The sequence below is a fragment of the Papio anubis genome, chromosome 1, assembly GCF_008728515.1.
Source record: "Papio anubis isolate 15944 chromosome 1, Panubis1.0, whole genome shotgun sequence".
NCBI classification, from domain to species: domain Eukaryota; kingdom Metazoa; phylum Chordata; class Mammalia; order Primates; family Cercopithecidae; genus Papio; species Papio anubis.
In genome coordinates, this window is record NC_044976.1 from 73,411,425 (window position 1) to 73,423,590 (window position 12,166).

Below are 12,166 nucleotides of genomic sequence, written 5' to 3' on the forward strand. Positions count from 1 at the left end.
ACCTCAGTTAAAATGGCTTATATCCAAAAGTCAGACAATAACAAATGGTGGTGAGGATATGGAGAAAAGGGAACACTCATAAACTGTTGGTGGGAATGTAAATTAGTACAATCACTATGGAGAACACTAGAGCTACTATATGATCTAGCAATGCCACTACTGGTTATATACCCAAAAGAAAGAAAATCAGTGAATAGAAGAGATATCTGCACTCCCATGTTTGTTGCAGCACTGCTCACAATAGCAAGGATTTGGAAGCCACCTAAGTGTCCATCAACTAGACGAACTGATAAAGAAAATGTAGCTCATATAGGCAAGGGAGTAATATTCGGCCATAAAGAAGAATGAGATCCTTTCATTTGTAACAACCTGAATGGAACTGGAGAGTATTGTGTTAACTGAAATATGAAAGGCACAGAAAGACAAACTGCGTGTTCTCACTTATTTGTGAGATCTAAAAATCAAAACAATTGAACTCATGGACATAGAGAGTAGAAGGATGGTTACCAGAGACTGGTAAAAATAACAATTTGTACAATAATAACTTAATTGTGCATTTTAAAAACTAAAAGTATAACTGGAATGTTTGTAACACAAAAAAATGGTAAATGCTCTAGATGATGGATACCCCATTCCCTATGATATCATTATTTCATATGGTATGCCTGTATCAAAACATCTCATGTATTTTTTTAAATTTTTAATTGTTATGGGTACACAGTAGATCTATATATTGATGGGACACATGAGATATTTTGATATAGGCACGCAAGTGTAACAGTCACATAAGAGTAAACGAGGTATCCATCATCTCAAGCATTTATCATTTTTGTGTGTGTTACAAACATTCCGATTATACCCTTTTAGTTATTTTAAAATGTGCAATAGATTATTGTTAACTTTAATCTCCCTGTTGTGCTACCAAATAGTAGCTCTTATTCATTCTAATTATATTTTTATACCCATTAAGCATCCTCTCTTCCCTCCCACCCTCACACTACCCTTCCTAGTCTCGAGTAATTATCATTCTGCTAGCTCCATGAGTTCAATTATTTTAATTTTTAGCTCCCAGGAATCAGCGACAACATGCAAAGTTTGTCTTTCTGTGCCTTGCTTACTTTAACATAATTTCCTCCAGTTCCATCCATGTCGTTGCAGATGACAGGATCTTATTTTTTTATTTTATGACTGAATAGTATTCCATACTCCATTGTGTATATGTGACATATTTTCTTTATCCATTTGACTGTTGATGGACACTTAGGTTGCTTCCAAATCTCGGCTATTGTGGTTTGTTGTTTGTTTGTTTGTTTGTTTTTGAGATGGAATCTCACTCTGTCACCCTGGCTGGAGTGCAGTGGTGCAATCTCAGCTCATTGCAACATTTACCTCCTGGGTTCAAGCAATTATCCTGCCTCAGCCTCCCAAGGAGCTGGGATTACAGGCAGGTGCCACAACGCCCAGCTAATTTTTGTATTTTTAGTAGAGACAGGGTTTTGTATGTTGGCCAGGCTGGTCTCGAACTCCTGACTTCAAGTGATCCACCCACCTTGGCCTGCCAAAGTGCTGGGATTACAGGTATGAGCCACCACGTCCAGCCTTGGCTATTGTTAATAGTGCTATGATAAACAGAGGCATGCAGATATATCTTTAATATGTTGATTTCCTTTCTTTATAGTATATACCTGGCAGTGAGATTGCTGGATCATAAGGTAGGTCTATATGTAGTGTTTTTGAGGAACATCCATACTGTTCTCCATAGTGTCTGTACTAATGTATATTCCCACCAAGAGCATATGAGGGTTTGCTTTTCTCCATATCTTTGCCACAATTTGCTATTGTCTGTCTTTTGGATAAAAGTCATTGTATCTGAGGTGAGATGATAACTCATTTTAGTTTTGATCTGCATTTCTCTGATGATCAATGATGTTGAGTACATTTTCACATACATGTTTGCCATTTCTGCATCTTCTTTTAAGAAATGTTTATTCAGATCTTTTGCCCATTTTTTATTTGGATTACTAGATTATTTTCTACAGAGTTATTTGAGCTTCTTATAAATTCTGGTTATTAATTCTTTGTCAGATGTGTAGTTTGCATATTTATTCTCCCATTCTGTGGTTTGTCTCTTCACTTTATTGTTTCCTTTACTGTGTACAAAAGGTTTTTAACTTGACGTGATCTCATTTGTTTTTACTGTGGTTGCCTGTGCTTGTGGTGTATTACTCAAGAAATCTTACCACAAACCAATGTCCTAGATAGTTTCCCTGATGTTTTCTTATAGGTGTGTCATAGTTTGAGGTTTTGAATTTAACCATTTAATCCATTTGGATTTTATTTTTGTCTATGGTGAAATATAGGGGTCTTGTTTCATTCTTCTACATATGGATATCCAGTTTACCCAGAACCATTTATTGAAGAGACCGTCCTTTGCCAAATGTATGTTCTCAGCACCTTTTCAAAAATGAGTTCACTCTAGATGTCTGGCTTTATTTCTGGGTTGTCTGTTTTGTTCCAGTGATCTACATGTCTGCTTTTATGCCAGTACCATGCTGTTTCATTTACTATAGCTCTGCAGCATAATTTCAAGTTAAGTAATGTGATTTCTCCACTTTTCTTCATTGTGATTCCTCCAATTTTGTTCATTTTGCTTAGAATGACTTTGCCTATTCTGAGGCTTTGGTGTTTCCATACAAACTTTAAGATTGCTTTTTTCTATTTCTTTTTTCTATTTCTGTGAAGAATGTCATTAGCATTTTGATAGGAATTACACTGAATCTGTAGACTGCTTTGTGTAGTATGGACATTTTTAACAATATTGATCATTCTAATCCATAAACATGAAATATCTTTCCATTTATTGTGTCCTCTTCGATTTCTTACATCAATGTTTTATAGTTCTTATTATAGAGATCTTTCACTTCTTTGGTATGCTCTTGAAGTATGCTCCTAGGTATTTTATTTTATTTGTAGCTATTATGAATGGGATTACTTTTTTATTTCTTTACTTTTTAAATTATTGTGGGTACATAGTAGGCATATATATTTGTGGGGTACATCAGATGTTTTGATACAGACATACAACATTAACTAATCACATCATGGAGAATGGAGTATCCATCCCCTCAAGCATTTATCTTTTGTGTTACAAACAATCCAATTATACTCTTATAGTTATTTTTAAATGTACAATTAGGTTATTATTGACTATAGTCACCCTGTTGTGCTATCAAACAGTATGTCTTATTCATTTTTTCTAACTATTATTTTCTGTACCCATTAACCATCCCTACATCTACTGCAGCCCCCTACTAGGCTTCCCAGCCTCTGGTAAACATCCTTCTACTCTCTATGTCCATGAATTGAATCTTTTTTATTTTTAGATCCCACAAATAAGTGAGAACATTTGATCTTTGTCTTTCTGTGCCTGGCTTATTTCAATTAATATGATCATCTTTAGTTCCATCCATTTTGCAAATAACAGAATCTCATTCTTTTTTAGTGACTGAACAGTACTCCATTGTGTATATGCACAACATTTTCTTTATCCATTCATCTATTGATGGATACTTAGGTGTCTTCCAAATCTTGGCTATTGTGAACAGTGCAGTAACAAACATGGAAGTGCAGATATCTCTTCTATATACTGATTTTATTTATTTTGGGTATATACCCAGTGGTGGCATTGCTGGATCATATGATAGTGCTATTTCTAGTTTTTGAGGAAGCTCCAACGTGTTCTTCATAGTGGTTATATTAATGTACATTCCCACCAACAGTGTATGAGGGTTCCCTTTTTTCTCATCATCACCATCATTTGTTATTGGCTGTCTATTACATTCTTGATTTCTTTTTCAGATTGTTTGCAGTTGACATATAGAAATACTACTGATTTCTGTATGTTGATTTTGTATCCTGCCACTCTACTGAATTTATCAGTTCTAATTGTCTTTTGGTGGAGTCTTTAGGTTTTTTCAAATATAAGATCATATTATCTGCAAACAAGGATAATTTGACTTATTTCTTTCCAACTTAGATGTCTTTTATTTCTTTCTCTTGCCTGACTGCTCTAGCTAGGGCTTCAAGTACTATGTTGAATAATAGTACTGAAAATGGGCATCCTTGTCTTGTTCCAGATCTTAGAAAAAAGGTTTTCAGTTTTTCCCTATTCAGTATGATACTAGCTGTAGGTCTATCATATAAAGTTTTTATAGTATTGAAATAGGTTCCTTGTATACCAAGTTTGTTGAGGGTTTTTATCATGAATAGATGTTGTGTTTTATAAAACACTTTTTCAGCATCAATTGAAATGATCCTATGTTTTTTGTTCTTCATTCTGTTGATATTATTTATCATATTGATTTATTTATGTATGTTGAACCATCCTTGTATCCCAAGAATAAATCCCAGTTGGTCATGATGAATAATCTTTTAAATGTGTTGTTGAATTCATTCTGTGAGTATTTTGTTGAGGAATTTTGCATCAATGTTCATCAGGCATATTGGCCTGTAGCGTTCTTTCTTTGATGTGTCTTTTCCTGGTTTTAATAACAGGGTGATACTGGCCTTTTTGAATGAATTTGGAAGTATGTACTTCTCTTGTATTTTTTAAAGCAATTTGAGTAGAATTGGTATTAGTTTTTTAATTGTTTGGTAAACTTCTGCAGTGAAGCCTTTGCGTTTCAGGCTTTTTGCTGCTGAGACACATTTTATTAGGCTTCAATCTCATTACTTGCTATTGATCTATTCAGGTTTTGGATTTCTTCATGGCTCAATCTTGGTAGGTTGTATGTGTCTAGGAATTTACCTGTTTACTCTAGATTTTTCAATTTATTGGCATATAGTTGCTCATAGTAGCCTTTAACAATCCTTTGAATTTCTGTGGTATCAGTTGTATGTCTCCCTTTCCATCTCTGATTTTATTTGGACTTTCTTTCTTTTTTCCTACTCTGAGTAAAGGTTTGTCAATTTTGTTTATCTGTTTTTCAAAAAAAAATCCACTTTCATTTCATTGATCTTTTGTATCCTTTTGTTTCAATTTCATTTATTTCTGCTCTCATCTCTATTATTTATTTTCTTCCATTAATTTTGGGGTTGGTTTGCTTTTGCTTTTCTAATTATTTGAGATGCATCATTAGGTTGTTTATGTGATGTTTTTCTACTTTTTTGATGTAGGCACTTATTACTATTGACTTTCTTCTGAGTACTGCTTCTGCTGTAGCAAATAGGTTTTTGTGTGATGTGTTTTTATTTTCATTTGTTTCAAGAAGCTTTTTAATTTCTTTATTAATTTAATCATTGACACACTCATCATTCAGGAGCACATTGTTTGCCATGCCAATTGCCATGTGTTTGTACAGTTTCCAATCTTCCAGTTATTACTGATTTCTAGTTTTATTTTCTTGTGTCAGAGAACATACCGTATTTGACTTCAATCTTTTTTTTTAATTTTAAGACTTGTTTTGTGGGGCCAGGCACAGTGGTTCACGCCTGTCATCCCAGCACTTTGGGAGGCTGAAAAGTGTAGATCGCCTGAGGTCAGGAGTTTGAGACCAGCCTGGCCAACATACCAAAACCCCGTCTCTACTAAAACTACAAAAATTAGCTGGGCATGGTGGTGTACTCCTGTAATCTCAGCTACTTGGGAGGGTAAGGTATGATAATTGCTTGAACCTGGAAGGCAGAGGCCGCAGTGAGCTGAGATCATACCACTGCACTCCTGCCTGTGTGACAGAGCAAGACTGTCTCAAAAAAAAAAAAAAAAAAAAGACTTCTTTTTTGCCCTAAAATATGATCTATCCTTGAGAATAATCCATGTGCTGAGAAGAATATATATTCTGAAGCCACTGGATGAAATGTTCTGTAAATCTCTATTAGGTCCATTTTGTCTACAGTGGAGATAAATTATGATGTTTCTTTGTTGATTTTCTGTCTAGATGATCTGTCCAATGCTGAAAGTGGGGTGACAATGTCTCCAGCTAGCATTGTATTGGGGTCAATCTCTGTCTTTAACTGATAATATTTGCTTTATATACCTGGATTATCCAATGTTGGGTGCATATATACTTATAATTGTTACTTCTTCTCACTGAATTGACCCTTCATCACTATATAATGACCCTCTTTGTCTCTTTTTACATTTTTGTCTCAAACTCTTATCTTGTCTGATATAACTACTGCTTTCTTTTTTTTTTTTTTTTGGCTTCCATTTGCATGAAATGTATTTTTCCATCCCTTGATTTTCAGTTTATATGTTTCTTCATTGATGAAGTGTATTTCTTGCAGGCAACAGGTCACTGGGTCTCTGGTTTTTGTTGTTGTTGTTGTTTAATACCCATTTAGCTTCCTGATGTCTTTCAATTGGAAAGTTTAGTCCATTTACAGCCAATGCTATTACTGATAAATAAGGACTTACTCCTGCCATTTTATTATGGTTTTCTGCTTCTTTTGTAGTCTTCTTTCCTTCTTTCCTTCCTTCCTTCTGTCCTTCCTTCCTTCCTTCCTTCTTTCCTTCCTTCCATCCATCCTTCCTTTCTTCCCATCTACCATTTTGAAAAGGTGATTTTCTCTGGTGATCTGTTTTAATTTCTTGATTTTTATTTTTGTGTATCTGTTGTAGGTTTTTAAATTTGAGGTTACAATGAGGCTTGCAAATAACATCTTATTACTCATTATTTTAAATGGATTACAATTTAACACTGATTACAAAAACAAACAAACGAACTAACAAACAAGCAGAGAGAAAACAAATAAAACCTCTACACTTTAACTTCATCCCCACAGCTTTTTAACATTTTGTTGTTTCTGTTTACATCTTATTATGCTGTTTATGTCTTGAGAAGTTGTTTAGTTTTTATTTTTTGATCAGCTTATCATTTAGTCTTTCTACTCAAGATTTGAGTAGTTTACATATCACAATTACAGTGTTAGAATATTCTGTTGGTCTATGTACTTACTATCACCAGTGAGTTGTGTACCTTCAGATGATTTCTTATTCCTTAACATCCTTTTCTTTCAGATTGAAGAATTCCATTTAGTATTTCTTGCAGGACAGGTCTGGTGCTGATGATATCCCTCAGGTTTTTTTTTTTTTTTTGGGGGTCTGGAAAGTCTTTATTTCTCCTTTGCATTTGGAGGATATTTTTGCTGGATATACCATTCCAGGGTTAAAAGATTTTTTCCTTCAGCACTTTAAAGATGCCATGGCACTCTCACCCGGCCTGTAATGTTTCCACTGAAAAGTCTGCTACCAGACGTATTAGATGGAGCTCCATTGTATGTTATTTGTTTCTTTTATCTTGCTGCTTTTTGAATCCTTTCTTTATCCTTGGCTGGTATGTGACATTTACCAGTATGCACCAGCTATGGCAGAAGCAACAGCTATGTGCTTTATGTTTGTTTACTGGAGAGTCTCTCTGCTGTCTCAGAAGTTGGGCTAGTCTGTGGAATGCCTGGTGTCCTGAGTTCCCTGCTCATCCCCAGAGGTTGGGGGACAAAGCTGAGCAGAGATGGACTGCCAAGTTCTCCTTTACATACCCAATGATGAGCACCAGTACCAGCCCTGATGGGGTGGCAAGGAGAGCTTATGTTGAAATTCACCAAGTTATCCAGTGGGTAAGGGAGGAGAGGGTTGCACCAGCTCCATATTCTGGACAGGCAGGAATGTGATCTGCCTCCCTATCACCCCTCTGACCCAAGTCTTGTGACTTTCAGTTCAGACAGACACTGTCATTTATTTCCATGCTACAGTGTAACTGAGGGCCATGAAAAACACCTGTCCCATGGGTCTCTGCTAGAATGGCCTCAGGGTGGAACCTTTTTCCTCAAGCCAAAACAGACAGCTTTGCAGCTTACCTGACCTCTACTGCAAGAACACTGCCCTTCAGTGGAGAAAGTGGGAGGGGGCCACCCTTCATGAAAACCCAGGCTTGGTGGGCACACCACTAGTGGGGATGCAACAGCCCCTAATAGCACTGGAAAGGCCATCCACAAGTGTACCTATGCCAACCCCCTGGGGGAGCAGCTACAGCTGCATCCATCACAGTGGGCAGGGGTGAGGAGGAGAAGGTACCATCTTCATGTCTCTTCCTGAGCACCAGAGCTGCCTGATTAGTGGGCCAGAATCACACTCTTCCCCTACAGACCTCACTGCTGTGTCCACATGTCTGCTGGAAGGAGCACAGTCACCTTCAGTTCACAAGCAGGAAACTCTCAGGCACAGGAGTGTGTGCACTCTGGTTTCCTTTGTCCCAAGGGATACTCCTTTGGAACACTGTACTCTCCCTTTCCCTAGGAGCAGTTTGCCCTGAGAGTTAGAACTTTGGGTATCCTGCATTCCCCTGAATCCCACTGGCCCTCTGTGGTTGCCATAGTCCAAGTGTGTGGAGGGGAAGGTTTGCAGGGGATCCAGTGATGCAGAGATAAAAGTGCTGAGACTACATGGGCAGGATAGAATCCCAAAATGGGTGCTCACCCAGTATAATACCTGCTACTCCAGCTCAGGTCTTAGAGAAGGGCAAGTGACCCTGTGCGAGCTGGAAGCCTGCTGCTCTGCTTTCAAAAAATTCCAAAATCGCTGCCCACACCAGTGCTTGGACTCACAAGGGTAAACGGCAGGACTCTCCAACAGTTCAGAAACTAGCAGTCTGCTGCATGGCTGGGGGGAGCAAAAATACCCCCAGCTACCCTTTCTATGGGACTCCATGTTCCTCAGGGGTCAATCTCTCCCAAACTCTTGTTTCCTTCTTTTTATGTGCCCCAGCTTTTACCCATGGGTTCTCTGATTGACTCCAGAAACCTCCCCTCAGTATTCCAAAGTTATGGTTCTTCTGAGGAGAACTGGTGACTGATGTGTCTAGTTAGACATGTTGGAAAAAAACCCTAAAATTTCAAAGAATAAAAACAAAGAAAAGTCAAACGCTTTCTTAAATACCAGCAATGAACCATACAAATTTGAAATTAAAAACACAATACTATTTACATTAACATCAAATAATTAAATACTTAAGTATAAATCTAAGAAAAATGTACAAGATCTATAGGAGGAAAACTCCAAATTACTGATGAAAAAAAACAGAAGATCTAAATAAATGGAGAGCCATTCCATGTTCATGGATGGAAAGACTCAATACTGTCAAGATTTCAGTTCTTCTCAACTTGATCTATAGATTCAACACAATCCCAGTAAAAATCTTGGCAAGTTATTTTATAAATATTAACAAATGAATTCTAGAGTTTATATGGAAAGACAAAAGATCCAAAATAGGCAACACTATATTAAAAGGGGTAGAACATGGTCAGAGGGCTAATACTGCCTAACTTCAAGACTTACTGTTAAGTTACAATAATTAAGACAATAGGATACTGGTGAAAGAACAGAAAACTGGATCTATGAAACAGAATACAGAGTCCAGAAATAGACCCAAAGAAATACAGCCAATTACATACATTACTATTGGAATGGATAAAGTCCAAAACACTGACAACACCAAGTGCTAAAATTGTGGAACAACACGAACTCTCATTCATTACTTGTAGGAATGCACAATGGTACAGCCACTTTGGAAGGCAGTTTGCCAATTCCTTACAAAACTGAACACATTCTTATCATATAATCCAGCAATTGTTCTCCTTAGTATTTACCCAATTGAGTTGAAAACTTATGTCTACACTAAAACCAACATACCACTATAAAAGATAAATGGATTTTTCAAATTTAGTATACAAACACAACAGAATACTATTCAGTCATTTTTTAAAATTAAATCCTAACATGCGAGACAACATGCATAAACCTACAGGACATGATATTAAGTGAAATAAGCTAGGCACATAAGGACAAATGCTGCATGATCTCACTCATATGTAGACTCTAAAAGTTGATCTTATAGAAGTAGAAAGTAGAATAGAGATTACCAGAAGCTGGGTAAGGTGAGTAGAGGGAAGGATAGGGAGAAGTTGGTCAATAGGTGCTATTTTACAGTTACATAGAAGGAAAAAGCTCAGATGTGCTATTACACAGTAGGGCAATGTAGTAAACAATAATGTATTATAGGTTTCAAAATAGCTAGAAAAGATTATTTGGATGTTCTCACCACAAAGAATGGATAAATGTTTGAGGGGATGCATATACCAGTTACTCTGATTTGAATCTACACATGTATCAAAACATCACGCTTTACACCATAAATATGTACAATATATTGTATATATAATTATGTATCAATTAAAAATAAAATTCAAAACTCTGTACACAAATGTTTACAGCAGCTTTATTCATAATTGCCAAAAATTGTAAGCAATCAAGATGTTCTTCAACAGTGAATGGATGAAATGTGGTATATCCATGGAACAGAATATTGTTCAATCATAAAAATGAATAAGGTATCAAGTCATAAAAAGACATGGAGGAACCTGAAATGCATATTGCTAAGTGAAAGATGTCAATCTGAAAAGATTACATACTTTATGAGTTCAAATATATGATGTTTTAGAAAAGGCAAAGCTATGGAGAAAGTAAAAGGATTACTAGTTGCAAGACTTCCTGGACAAGGGAGTGAGGGATGACTAGGTATAGCACAAGGGATTTTTAATGCAGTGAAACTATTTTGTATGATACCATAATGGTGAATATATGTCATTATACAGTTGTGAAACTCCATAGAATATACAATGCAGCATAAGCCCTAATGTAAACTATGGCCTTTAGATAAAAATAATATGTCCATCTATCTGTGTAGACAGATAGACATCAATAAATTAGTACAAATACAAATTTACCACAATAAAGCAAGATGTTAATAATAGGGGAAATGAGGTGGGCAGGGTGGCATGTGATATGAGAAGTTCATGGGAACTCTTTGTACTTTCTGCTCAATTTTTCTATAAACCTAAAACTGCTCTAAAAAGTAAATTATATTCATTAAAAGGGGATTAGAAAGAGAGCAATATATCATGCCCTTCAATGGGAGGTCTTAGAGTAAACAGAGCAATTCTCCCTAATTTGGTCTGCAGCAGGACTAGCCGCAGACAAAACTCCTCAGACACCAAGTTAAAGAAGGAAGGGGTTTATTTGACTGGGGGCATCAGCGAGACTCCTGTCTCAAGAGCCAAGCTTCCCGAGTGAGCAATTCCTTCCCTTTTAAGGGCTCACAACTCTAAGGGGCGGGGGGTGCACGTGAGAGGGCTGTGATTGATTGAGCAAGCAGAGGGTACATGACTGGGGGTTGCATGCACTGGTAATTAGATTGGAACAAAACAGGATAGGGATTTTCACAGTGCATTTCTATACAATGTCTGTAATCTATAGATAACACAACCAATTAGGTCACGGTCAATCTTTAACTACCAGGCCCAAGGTGTGGTGCCCAGCTGTCTGCTTGTGGATTTCATTTCTGCCTTTTAGTTTTTACTTTTTCTTTCTTTGGAGGCAGAAATTGGGCATAAGGCAATATGAAGGGCGGTCTCCTCCCTTAGATCTATACATTAAATTCATTAAAATCAAAATTCAATTTTTCTCATAGAACTTGACAAGTTTACACTAAAATTCCTATAGAAGTGTAGAAAGCCAAAAACAACCAAAAAAACCAAAGATAGTTTAAAGAGAAGGCATAAACTTATTGACCTTGTTTCACAACTTACTAAGATGACAATAATTCTGACAATGTAGGACCTACAGGTAAGCATACTACTAAAATAGAATGAATTAAAAGATCCATGTGTATATTAATTTCATAAAAGATCAAAGTGACATTATAAATCAGTGGGAAAAAGGTGGACAAATAACTATCCCTATGTCACTGTCTTTCCATGTGATGGATATCTTCAAGCTTTCAGGACTGAACGTTGGGAAGGAAAGATGAATGTGAAGTGGGAAACAGCAAAAACAACCTGGATCTCATAAGCATGAGCTGAAGCCAGTGAGGACAGACTAAAATTCCTGACAGTTCTTATTACCTCGAATCTTGATGTATAGGCATCCTATAGAAGCTGGGGCCCTTCTTCATGGAGCTAAAACACACATACTGCACCCAGGTACTAGAGAAGCTAAAGGAGGATCCAGGGGAAAGTAAAGCAGTCCCAGCCTTACTGTTGCTTCATGCTAATGAGGTGATCCAGCAAATATAGCATAAAAGTATATGGGCTACAAAATGTCTGTTGCTTCACT